This window comes from Petaurus breviceps, unplaced genomic scaffold (genome assembly GCF_028583685.1).
Source record: "Petaurus breviceps papuanus isolate PSGF00001 unplaced genomic scaffold, PetGlider_PUasm1.0 90925, whole genome shotgun sequence".
In the NCBI taxonomy this organism is placed as follows: Eukaryota; Metazoa; Chordata; class Mammalia; order Diprotodontia; family Petauridae; genus Petaurus; species Petaurus breviceps.
Genome location: NW_027187380.1, coordinates 18,346,452 through 18,360,306, shown reverse-complemented (window position 1 = coordinate 18,360,306; position 13,855 = coordinate 18,346,452). Strand labels below are relative to the sequence as shown.

The 13,855-nt window shown below is 39.5% G+C and overlaps 1 pseudogene; it reads left to right on the top strand.

The window, feature by feature from the left end:
• Nucleotides 1-950: 950 nt before the first annotated feature.
• Nucleotides 951-4,471, top strand: LOC138152788 (SHC-transforming protein 1 pseudogene; annotated as a pseudogene).
• The last annotated feature ends 9,384 nt before the right edge of the window (nucleotides 4,472-13,855 follow it).

Here is a 13,855-nt window from a genome sequence, read left to right as displayed (position 1 = left end):
TCTTGTTTTCAAGTGTGTTTCTTATAAACAGCATATTATTAGATGCTGTTTTCTAATCCATTCTGACAATTGCTTAGGTGAATTCATTTTTTGAATTTCTTGGGTGAATTCATCCTATTCACATGCAAAATTATGAATACCAATAGTGACTGTCCCTCCATCCCTTTTCTTCTATTTTATCCTTTCTTTCTTTTTGTCCTGCCCCACCTCAAAAATCTGTTTTGCTTCTTCCTTATGTTATCTTCCTTATCTTCCTCTCTTTATCACCCCACTCCTCTTTCTCTTATACATTTCCCTTTTTAACTGTTGGGTAAGGAAGATTTCTACAATGAAAAGAGGATTTATATGTGTTTTTGCCTCTTTGAATCAATCCAGATGAGAGGTTCAAGCATTGGCCCCCTCACAATACCATTTACTCCTCCACTTTAAAAGTTCTTTGTGCATCTCTTTTATGTGGGATAATTCCCCCATTTTTCCTTTCCCTTCCCCCTTCTCCCAGTGTATCCCTCTTCTTTTGAATGAATCCATTTTTTTACATTATCACAACATAATTGACTCATTCCTGTATCCTCTGTTTATGTAGTACTTCTAATTGTATTAATAAAGTATTTTTTTAGGAGTTACATGACTCATCTTTGAATACAGGAATGTAAATAGGTGAACTGAATACAGTTACTTATGATTTATCTGTCATGTTTACTTTTTTAATGTTTTCTTAAGTTTTATATTTGAAAGTCAAATTTTCTATTCAGCTCTGTTTTGTTTTGTTTGTTTGTTTGTTTGTTTTAAACCAAGAATACTTGAAAGTCCTCTATTTCACTAAATATCCATTTTGCCACCTGATGGATTCATACTTAGTTTTGCTGAGTTTTTGCTGACAACTTCTTGGTTGTAATACTAGTTCCTTTGCCTTTTTTAATACCATATTTCAAACCCTATGCTCCTTTAATATGGTAGCTACTAAATCTTGTGTGAGCCTGTCTGTGGTACATTTTATTTGAATAGTTTCTTTCTGGATACTTGAAGTATTTTCTCTTTTACCTGGGAGCTTTGGAATTTGGCTATAATATTTCTGGGAGTTTTCATCTTGGGATCTCTTTCTGAGGATGTTTGATGGATTCCTTCAATTTCTATTTTAACTTCTGGTTCTAGGATATAAAAGAAGTACTCCTTCATAAGTTCTTGAAATATTATATCTAGGCTCTTTCTTTGATCAATGGCTTTCAGAGAGTCCAATAATTTTTAAATTATCTCTGCTCTATTTTCCAAGATTTTTTCTGATAGATAAAATTAATATTTTCTTCTATTTTCCATTTGTTTTACTTTGTTTTATTACTTCTTGGTATTTCACAAAAACCATTATCTCCCACATGCCCAATTCTGATTTTTTTAAGGGATTATTTTCTTTAGTGGGCTTTTGTACCTCTTTTTCCATTTGACAAATTCTGCTTTTTAAAGAATTATTTTCATCAGTGAAGTTTTGTTCCTTTTTTTTTCTCCATTTGGTTTATATTTGCTTTCAAGGTGTTATTTTCTTTAGTATTTCTGTGCCTCTTTTACTAAGCTGTTAATTATCTTTTCATAATTTTCTTACATCGCTATCATTTCTTTGCTTGATTGTTCTTCTATCTCTTTTGATTTTTAAAATCTTTTTTTTTTTAGCTCTTCCAGGAATTCTCATGGGGCTTGTATCAAATTCATGATTTTCTTTGAAGCTTTGCTTGTAGCTATTCTGACATCACTATCTTCTTCTGAGTTTGTGTCTCAATCTTCCCTGTCATCACAGTAGCTTTTTTTTTTAATCAAGTCCTTTATTTGTTGATTGTTTATTCTCCACCCCAATTCTCAACTTTGAACTTATATTAAAGTTGTACTCTATTCCTTGGCATGTCAGGGTAAGGGAGGCTGTAGAATGGCACAGTTCCAAGATTCAGACTTTTTTTCTCTACTCTTTTCAGAGTTGTTTACGAGGGTTTGGAAGTTTTTGGTGCATCTAAGGTGATGTTATGTGGGGAGAAGTGTGATCACTGTTCCCTTGTTATAGAAAGTGATTCACTTCTCAAGGGCCCTGATTCCTTGTGACTGCAAAGGATACTGCTTCTCTGGGTCCTTACTTCTCTGGGTCAGCAAGCACTCCTCTCTACACTGGAAGTGACCTGGAAGTGGGTATAAACAATGGAGTTGCCAAATACTGCCCTGTGTTGTACCCACTGCTAGCACTGGGGACCCCTGTAATCTTTTTCTCACCATTTGTCTGATACCCTTACCATATCTGGTTCAAGAGTTCTTGAAGCTGATGCTGTTGCCACATCCAAGGTCCACTTCTAGTGTTGCCACCATGTGTGCTCCAGGGCAGAGCTCACCACAATGTCACTGACCTCTCCTTCTAAACTCCTAAGTTGTCTTGAGCTGGACAGCTGTCTCACCCTGACTCTTTATTTTTTTTTAACTCTGCCACTCCAGAATTCAATTTAAGGTGTTATTTTAACATTCTTTGGATGAGAATGTTAGGAGAAGTCAGTTATAGTGCTTCCTGTATTCCACCATCTTGGCCCCACCACTGGCAGTCTCAGAAATTCCTTTGATTCATAAATGTTAAAACCTTTTCTGCAACTTACTGTCTTAGAGAGTTGCCTAGAACACTCAGAGGCTCAATGATTTTCCCAGGATGACACAGGCAGCGTGTGTCAGAGGTGAGACTATGAACTCACGTTTTCCTGGATTTGAGGATTCCCTTGATCCATTACAACACACTGCCTCTGTGACAACTTTGTAAATATTTCTCACTATTTTAACAAAATTTGTGGGGAGAAAAGAAAATACATTTAAAGTTGTATGACTTCCAGATTGGTCTCTTGGGAAGCTTTGGTTTATGTCACCATATTTTTATTTGGATGATAAATGTTCCTATATTGCTGCACCAATTTATTTTTTTTTCATTTAGCACATTTATTGATTAACAACTAAATGAAATACAAAAGTGAATAACATATTGACCCTGATTAACAAAACACACCATCAAGTAGGGAAGATGAAATAAGTGCACACACAAATGTCTTATACTTATATTGCAATGCAGAATATGATTCATTCACCAAAGAAATGTAGAAAACATTATAGGAGTAAGTAGTGTTCAAGGGGTATTATGAAGATGAAGAAGAGATCATATACAGAAGATTTCATACTAGCATTCTACCTTGAATAAGTAGCAAATCAATCTGGTATATGAAGCTGTGCCAGGGATTAAAGGAGCTGCAGGAAGGAGAAAACCCTGTAGCCACCCACTCAACTCCATACTGGGGAGGAGTAGTCTAAAATTTGCTGGCCTGCGCATCACCCCGTTTCTACCAGCAGCCTTAACCTCATGGCTACAGACTGTAAACACATCATTGCCAATCACCACACGCAGTCAATCTCATTTGAGTCTGGTAGGGATCCGTACACTGTGGAGTATGCCGCCTGTGTTGCCAAAGATCCTGTCAGTCAGAGAGCCTGCCACATCCTGGAGTGTCCAGGACTAACACAGGCTGTCATGAGCACCATTGGCCAGGTCTTTGAGCCGCGCTTCAAATAATACCTCAGGAACCCACCCAAGCTTGTCACTCCCCACAGCAGAATGACTGACTTTGATGTCTCAGCTTGGGATGAGGAGGAAGAGGAGACACATGACTATCAGTCCCATAATGACTTTCCAGGGAAGGAGCCCCATCTTGGCGGGGTAATAGACACGAAGCTTCCGGATGGAGCTTACCCTGCAGTTCCTCGTCCACCTCCACCCAACCATTAAACATCTAGGAGCCACTTTGACTGTTGGAGAACTAGCGGGTGGTGACCCTGATATTCGAAAACAGCTCCCCAACTCCTGGACCAGCTAGAGAACTATTTGATGATTCCTCCTATGTCAGTGTTCAGAACCTGGAAAAACGTCTGGATGGTCCCTCTAACTTCACTACCAATGGCAGCACCCCACGTGACCTCTTTGAGATATTTGAAGATGCTCTTTGTGTCCCCCCCATGTGCCGATACAAGACCAATGGCTGAGCAGCTCGGAGGGCATCTCTGGTTCCACCAGAAGTTGAGTAGGCAGGAGGCGGGGGTGGAGAGGGCACAGCTGAGGTTCCTGGTTCAGGAGAGTAGGACCACCCCAGGCCAGCATGTCTTTACTGGTTTGCAGAGTGCTCAGCCCAGACTTTTGCTGCTCGGTGATGCTGAAGGCATAGTTAGGACAAAGGATCACCAATTGGAAAGCATCAGTCACTTCCTCAGCTACCACATGAACAATCACCTACCCATTGTCTCTGCAGGTAGGGAGCTTTGTCTTCAGCAGAAGGTAGAACGGAAGTATGTAACTGACCTGTTCCAACCTCCTGGACACTCCCTTTCACTATTCTGGTCCCAATTCCAACAGTTTTCTGGGGGTAATGCTATGGTTGCAGCACTCTGTTGTACCTGTGAATGGCCTGAATCCTAAGGTTCAAGACCTGGAAGAGGAGTTCATTTTTCTTCTCCTTCACCAGAGTATTAGAGCGCATGCAGCCTCATGGCCCTCATATGGGTTTGGGCAAGACCCCCTAACAGTAGAAAGGATTCTTAGGGACAACTCCAGTGGAGTGGGATTTTTCTTCAAAGGGATAAAATTCTGTCCCTCCTCCAGTGTTTAAACCTTGTGCCTTTGACCATGTGCCAGGTCTAAATGAGTTTCATGTTAAATGAGTTTCATTTATGTTAAATGAGTTTCATTTCATGAGTTTTCCTGTGGACTAGAAATGATGATACTCCATCTGCCCCCCCACCCATCCTGTCCCCCCTAGCCCTCCCTTAGCCTGGGGCTCCCAAACTGGGCTTGAGAGACCAGGGCAGACATGGTTGCTTGCCTTTCTTCAAAAAGGATTTTAATCCTCAGAGCCTCTCCCAGAACCCCACTTCCTGGCCAGGGGGAGGTGAATGTCCCATCCCTCTACCACATACACAGAGTGTCTCCTGACCAGGGACCCCTATTCTAGAGATCTGTATATTCATTTCATAAACATCCATTCCCCCCACCTCCGATGTTGTATGGTTGTATGCACACTTGTCTCACTGTACAGCCAAAGGGTAGCCACTTGTAGCCTCTCCAACTCCTTTGAGTTGGACAGTGAATCCAGTGTTTGGTTCTTCTATACAGTCAACTCTCAATTTTCTGCATTATTTGAGGTATAATAGATATCTGTAGCAGTGAAACATCGCCAAATAATTTTTATTCAGTTTGGGAATATTATAGTTTGGCAACTGAATTATTTCCTGGTTTTTGTCTTGCTTTAGCACAAGTTATCTTTCACATATAGCATCTTTTTTTATTTTTTTCAAGCTTCATCTATTATATCATTTTATCACACCAAGCCTGTGAAATAAGTAGCACAGGCATTATTATCTCCATTATGCAGGAGAGAAAACTGTTGCATAGGGAAAGTCAGGTGATTGTTGAAGCCCATATAGTCAGTAAATGGCCAGGACTAAAAGCCAGACCTCATCCTAGCCTAGTGAAAAGGCTGGAATTTAACTTTGCTGCAGATAAGCCTCAGAGGAGATCATTGAAATCAATGTATTTATTGAGTAGCTATTGCTAGACATTGTGACGAATACAGAAGAGGTAGAAGATACTGAGGAGGTGTGGATAATGGAGAATTGACTGTATCTTTATCTCCTCCTTCTCCGTTTCTCTCTCCTACACTTTTGTTTGAATCTATTTACAGGTCTCCCTTATACCAAAGGGAAATGTCATTAAAGATCTTTATTTCTTTAAAAAGAAAAAAAGATTACCGTAGACCGAGAAAGTGACAGAGAGAACTCTCTTGAGAAATAAATATTTGTTTTGTAGGGAATTTGTAGAAGAGGGGGAAAAATATCCAAAAGGCTACAGCCTTTTACCTGATTTAAACATTAAGCTAGTGTCCATGGAAATGGAATCATGAAATTATTGTCTTTGAAGGAGTCAAAAGGATAGAGGAGGCTCCAAATGTAGAACTATTTAAAATTACAGCACTTCAGGAAATTAAACCAGTTTGAGTTGTAAACAAAAGATGGTAAGTTATCTTGGTGACATGTCTATACCATAATTACCATTATAACTGAGTGCTTAACTGATTGCAGATGTATTAAAAATACTCTTTCCACTAATAGATTTTGGGAAAAGAGAAAAAAAAAAATAAACATTTTTCAGCTAATAAAATGAACAATTGAAAAACCTGATATGAGTGACAGAATGTAAATTGGCCAGGGGTCTCTCTTTTTTTCCCCCCTTTCTTTCCTTACTGCCCCCAATGGGTACTATATAAATGGAAATAATGATGTCGATCTCCATGTCGTCTTATTGGCTGCCTTTTTCACTTTTGGGCTCTTTGGAATTTTGATTCTAAATAGTGGCATAATGGCACCAAAACCTTAGGTTCTTAGCTGTGCAACCCAAGTGTGGAGAGGTCATCATATCCTTCTAGGCACCTACCAAGAAATAAATGGTAAAAGTTGTTTTCAGGGCAGCTCTGTTTCTGCTATAGCACCTAAGAATAACCAAGTATTCAGGGTGGAGGCTAAGATTATAGCTACTCTCCACATGGAAAGGAGAAAACAAGAATCTAATGAATGCAACATAAGGCTCAACCTTAGAAATCGCATAAGACTCTACTCACTAGATGCCCTTGCATGAGCCTGTGATTGGGAGAGAAGGGATTCCTCTTATGGTTTCCAGCTTTGAGAAAGGATATATGCTGTTCCAGGTTCTTTTCAGGGGGAGGACTTTGAAGGGAGAAAGGATCCTTGGAAGAAACCAATATGTAGAGGAGCTATGATCTCAAACATGTTCATATTTCCTGCTTGCCATACTAGAGATTTCTGGGAATTACCGTGTAGGTGAGATTGGGGACTCTTTTGGCAGAGAATAAGCATTTTAGCAAATATAATCCCTGGAATATTGTAAACTATATAATTTTTCTGAGTTCTGATTGCTAGTGACTAGGATAAATGGATTTATTTGCTATTCACTATTGTGATGGTTTTTATGTAACTGGTCTTTGATAGGAAGAGAGTTAAGCCTTTGCATATAGCTTGGGATACTCCTTCCCTATTAAGAAATATTGACCAGGAAAACTTTAAACATAGAAAGTGTTTTACCTAGACCAACAATATTTAGGGGGACAGATAGATATAATTCTGGTGTGGTATTGCCTCACTGAAGAGAATAGAGCAGGTCACCACCATGGCCCCAATTTTCTGCTCTGTCCTGGCAAAATTCAAGGTCTCCCTTGGAGGGAGATGGGTGAGACTTCAGAGATATCTATACATGGCTCCCTGGAAGTGTAACAGAGATGGGAATTTGAAGATCTTCCCTGCCTCTTAATAGGCCTAAGGGAATTTGAAGATGTTCCTTGCCCCTTAATAGGCTGAATGCAATCACATGGAGCCTGTGGTGGGAGAAGTTTATTGAAGGGTGGAGCAGAAAGGGTAGAGCAGAGCCCAGAGGAAGCTGGGATTCTGAGCAGTTAGATGGAGGGAGTAGAGAGGACTCAGGCAAGGAGACCTCTAGGTTTGTGATTGTTTGTGGGAAGGCTGTGGGATGGTGGCGTTCTTTGCAGTGTTATTGTGTATAGATTTCTTTGTTGCTATGATGAATTCGGTTTTCTGGTGATGGGATTTGGCTTTCTTGTGTCTAATAAACGTGTTGCTTCTGTCTTCTATATAGAGTCTGTTATATTTTGTGATTCAGAACTATTACAGCATATTCATAGTCACTGTCAGTGCTGTGAATATTGCTTTGGCACTACAGGGAGCTAAATTTAGACAAACTACAATGGACATACACATGACCTTTATGAATGATACACAGACAAACACACACACACATATACAATGTGTGTGTGTATATATATATGTGTGTGTGTGTGTGTGTATATATATATATACACACACACCTTTTATCCTAGCTGACATTTAGATGTTTGCTAATAATTTAGATAAGGTTTGCAAAAACGCTTCAAATTTATTATCTTGTTTGATCCTCACAAAAACCTTGTGAAGTAGATGCTATTATACCTATTTTGAAAATGAGGAAACCAAGGCAAAAAGAGATTACCTTACCAGTGTCACAAAGATAGTAAGCATCTGAAACAGAAATCTTCCTGACTCCAAGCCCAACACTATCCACTGTGTTACCTAGTTGCTGCCTTAAAAGGTTTTCATCTCCTATAATTAGATTAATGAGTTCTTCCATACTGGAAGACAAACATAATATATCCTTGACGTTCCTTAAATGCACCATGTTTGTGCTTATATTCTTGAATATCCTTATATTTAAGTCTTAAGTCATAGGATTTAGAGATTAGAGGGACTTTAAAAATGATTGAATCCAATATTCTCATTTTATAGATGTGGAAAATTTGACCCAGAGAAGTAACTTTCCCATGATGACATAGTTAGCAAGGAAGAGAGCTGGAGTTGAACTCAGATCTTCAACTCTGACTTATGTGGTCTTTTCTCTGTACCAGGCTATCTGACAGGCCACAGTTACAGCTCATAAAATCATAGAGCTAGACCTGGAAGAGAACTTGGAGATCATCTAGTAAACTCATCATATAGAAAGGGAAACTAAGGCCTAGAGAGATGAAATGACTTTTCTATTTAATGCATAGTACTTTTCACTCAAGAGTATAGTCTTCCCACCTCCCTTTTGCCTATATAGCAGCATGGTGTTGATGGAATCCTAATAAAGCTGCCCCCAGCCCCAATATTCTAACTTCATTATAGGCCTGGCCCTACTGAAAAGCAGGCCCTACCTAACCCTGACCCCCCAATGTCTTAACATCTTTGTATATGCCTCACTGCTCACTGGAACAACAGGTGTGTCCCTGAACTCTTAGTTCCCACAGAAACAGCAGGTGTGTCCATATGATGGGAACCTAGCTACTGCTTCTACCTGGTCACTGCCCCCAGACCCATTCCCACAGAAACAGGTGTTTTCTTGTGTTCAATCATAATCACATCATCCATCTAACCCAAGACAGGACCACAATACCTATCTGTCTTAACCAGATAGGACCACAATAGCTAGCCAGTTGAAGGGCAGAATGACCAGAATGTTTAAGCACCAAACCATAGATGGGACTCCTACTCCATTACCTAATCCCTTAACAAACTCCTCCTGCCTTTTTATTATTAATGATGTTCCTCTATTCCACATAAATTTATATTATGCAATTGCATTTTTACCCTATAAAACCCCATCTTGCTTTCTCTAAAGTTGCTGGTTCTTCTTGGAACTTAGCCCGCTTCATGAGAGGCATAAATCTCAATAAATGCCAATACTTGGATTAGTGGTGATCTGACTCTGAATTCTTAGAGACGGTTCCACCACAACACATCATGAAACCACAACAATTTTAGGGTGGGCAGAGACCCCACCTCAATAGTTTTTGGTGTCCCTGGGTTTAAACCACAACGAAAGAGCACCGAATAAAAAAAGAAGGAAAGGGGGAAGGAATGGGAGAAGAAAGAAGAAAGGAGCAATGGAAAGAGGGATGGAAGGAGAGAGGAAGAGAGAGAGGGAGAGAAGAAGGAAGAGAGGGAGAAAGGGAAGGGAAGGGGAAGAAAAGAGGAAGGAGGGAAGGATGAAGGAAGGAAACAAACGGAAGGTGATAAGAAGGGAAACATTTCTTAAGTAGTATTGCTATGTGCTAGGTACCTTGCTAATCACTTTATAACCATCTCACTTGATCTTCACCCTGGGAGATAGGTATACTCATTATCCCCATTTTACCGATGAAAAGACTAATGCAATCAGACGTTAAATGACTTGTGCAGTATTACAGAGCTATCTATTTGAAGCCATATTTGACTCAGCTCTTTCTGACTTCAGGCTCAGCAGTTCCTAATCTGCTACTTGACCGCTATGTAAACCTGAGTAAGTCACTAAAAATATTCCTTTATCTGGAATCAATACAGTTCAAAATGAACTTCAGATACTATGAGACTATAACTTAACTACTTTGTGAAATGGGGATAGTGATTTTATTTCACTTATAGGATTATTGTGGAGAAAGCACTTTGAAAACTTCAAACCTTTAGAAATGTGAATTGCTGTTATATCTAAATACTGTTCACCCTATGTGACACCTACCTCTACTATTCAAGCCCACTTCAGTTACACTGATTCTCAGAATTACAAAATGCTAGTAGAAAAGGGGACTAGCTCATCCTAGAACTGAAACAGACTAGACAGCACAAGTCAACAGAATTGTTGTGAGTAGTAAGAAAGGTAAAGAATTAACATTTATTTGGCAATAATTACGTGCACTGTCCTAAGCACTTTACAAATGTTGTCTTCTTATTATTTTATTTTTTTTGGAGGGGAGAAGGCAGGGCAATCAGGTCTAAGTGACTTGCCCAAGGTCACACAGCTAGTATATGTTAAGTGTCTAAGATCGAATGTGAACTCAATTCCTTCTTAATCCAAGGCCAATGCTCTATTCACTGCGCCACCTAGCTGGTCCATCTCTTTTTTCCTTCCAATGATGACCTTTTGAGGTTAGTATGATTGGTATCCTCCTTTTACAGTTGAGAAAATAGGCAAATAGAGATTAAATGACTTAGCCAGGGTCATACTGCTAATATGTGTCTGAGGCTGGATTCGAACTCAGGTTTTCCTGACTCCAGACCTAGCACTGTATCCACTATACCATTTAGTTGCCTCTAGTGCAGGAGTTCTTAACATTTTTTTCCCCATATGTTATGGTTTCCTTTATCAGTCTGGTGAAGTCTATGGACCCCTTCTCAGGTTATTATTTTCTTAAATAATAGAAGGAAATGCTAAATTTCACTTAGAGGTTAGTGAAAGTTCTCACGATATCTAATTTATGTATATACTTTTGAGGGGACTACAGATCCTAGTTAAGAACAACTGATCAAACCCAACCCCTCATTTTGCAGATGAGGAAACCAGAGCCCAGACAAAGAAGATGGATTGTCCACAGCCACATATCTGTTGTTCATGGCAGAGCTATTCCCAGAACCTGAGTGTTTAGATTCTGGGTACTCAGATTTTCCCACTGTATCAACTGCTTTCCTGTCAGTCTAGCTATACTTACATATGCTAAATAACTTGTCCTTGGGCAGTTAGATAGTCTCTCCTAGAGCACCAGTAACTCCTTTCCCTTTCTCCCATCTCAACTGGCAGGTGGAACTAGATTCCGCCTAAAGAAATCAGGGTGTGTTTATTTAAAAATCTAGGATGGAGGAACTCATGCCTTGTCTCTCCCACACACACAGTAGCTTAGAGGACCATGAGAATGAAAAGAACCCTGGATTGGGAAATAGGAAACCAGGGTTCAAGCCCTTACTTTGCCACTAATGTGCTATGTTAGTGAGACATTTCATACTATTTAACTACTTAATCTCTGAGCTCCCCACCATCTCCAAGATTTTGCTATTCTGTTTAAAGTTGGAAAAGAAAAAAAAATAGTCTGTTAACTCCTACCTGCTGATCTAATTCATCCATGATCTCAATATTTATTGGGTGAAATGTAGCTCTCTCTGAGAAAAAACGCAGGCATGCTCATTGTATCCCCCCATCTTCTTGGTATCCTGTACTTGGTTTTATCACTTCCTAAATATTCTATTTAACTGTATTGTTTCTAGATGTTCATTTGTCATGGCCCAAACAGGGAGTGCTTCAGCTAGGGAGTTGAAGTAAGCAGGTCAGCAAACATTTATTAAGTACTTATTATGTCCCAGGACTATGCTAAGCCCTGAAGATACAAAGATAGGTAAAAACTGTCCCTGCCCACATGTTGCTCACATTCTAATGGGGGAGACAACATGTAAATGACCAGGTACAAACAAGATACATACAAGGTAAACTGAAGGCAATCCCAGACAGGAGGTACTGATATTAAGGGACAGTGGATTAGAGGAAAGACAGGGTGAGATTCAGGGAGCTGGGTAGGAAGGACTGTCAGAGAACTGAGTTATATAGAGATGGAGATCAGGTTAGACCTGTGTCTCAGTCAGTCAACTGTCTGTGTTGTAGTTTAGTCCAAAAAAGTAGTAGGAGAGAGTCAGTGGCAGAATCTGTGGGATTGGACAGAACTTTCTGCTTCAATGGTAACGTGTAGAATTCTCACATGAGCCAGAATCAGAAGCAGGGTGGAGGAGATGAGAGATCCTTGTCAGATAGCAAGCCAGAGATGCATATTGACCAGAAGTTGGCTAAATTTTTGACCTGGGTCACCTTAGAGAAGTATCTGGATCAGGAAGACAAGTCAAGTCAACAGGGATTTATTGAATGAATGATATGTGCCAAGCTATGGACAGTTAGGTGATGCAGCGACAGAGAGCCAGTTCTGGAGTCAGAAAGACATCTTTCTGACATCAAATCCAGCCTCAAACACTTATTAGTTCTGTGACCTTGAGCAAATCACTTAATCCTGTTTTTCTCAGTTTCTTTATCTGTAAAATGAGCTGGAGAAGGAAATGACAAACCACTCCAGTAACTTTGCCAAGTAACCCCAGATGGCGTCATGAAGAGTTGATCATGACTGAAACTAACTGAACAACTATAACAAAATGTGCCACGCACTGTGCTGTGTGTTGGGATATAAAGAATGGCAAAAACAATCCCTATATTCAAGGACCTTTTATTATTCCAAAGGGAGAGACAACATGTAAACAGCAATGATTTACACAGGATAAATTGGAGATAAGGAAATATAGAATATATAATTTTAGCTGAGACTTGAAGGAAGTCAAGGAAGCCAGACTGTAGAGATGAGGACATTCAGGCATAGGAGATGGAGTGTTTTGTGGAATGAATCTCAAGGAAGCCAGTGTCACTGGATCATGGAATGCACACAGACACAGACACGTATGTGTATAATATACATATATGTATACACACCCCTAAACACATGTAAATAATATTTTACATATATATGATATATTTATGTATTGTGTATATATCTGTGTGGGTATATATAATCCATATATATGGAAGAATCTTACTTAGAGTAAGACATCTAAAATGTACATGGCTAAATTCTATCATTGGTTTGCATACCTATAAATTACCCATGAGTATACCATTTGATGTTTTATTGTGTCCAGTCTTGTCACTTCATACATGTAGGGAACTCCCACCAAATATGCAGATGGGCAATTCTATAACTTCATATAACCTAAAAATTACAGATTTTTAATTTGGAAGGGACCTCAGAAACTAGCCTATACTTAAGTAGGAATCCCTACTCTAAGATAAATGACAAAGGGTCATCTAACCTTCTCTTGAAGACTTTCAATGAATGACTTACTATCTCACAATACAATGCATTCTACTTTAGGATGAACCTAATATTTTGGAGGTTTTTCTTGACATCAAAACTAAATTTGGCTTATTGAAATTTCCACCTAGTGGTCCTGGTTCTGTCCTCTAGGATCAAATACAAACAAATAAAATTCTTCTTCTGCATCATAATCCTTGACTCACATTAAGACAGCTATCAAGCCCCTCCTGAGTCTTCTCTAGGAGACAGCTAGGGGGTGGGTAAATTAGACAGAGTTTCATCCTGAGTAAGTCACAACCTCCGTCTGTCTCAGTTTTCTCGACAGCAAAATAAGGATCATAATGGTACCTACTTCCCAGGTCTGTTTTGAGAATCAAATGAGATATTTGTAAAGCAGTTAGCACATTGCCTGGCACATAGGAGGTACTGAAAATGTTTGTTTCCTTCTTTTCTTCCTTCCTTCCTCCTTCCCTCCCTTCCTCCCTCTCTCTACCCCTTCCTTCCTTCCTTCCTTCCTTCCTTCCTTCCTTCCTTCCTTCCTTCCTTCCTTCCTT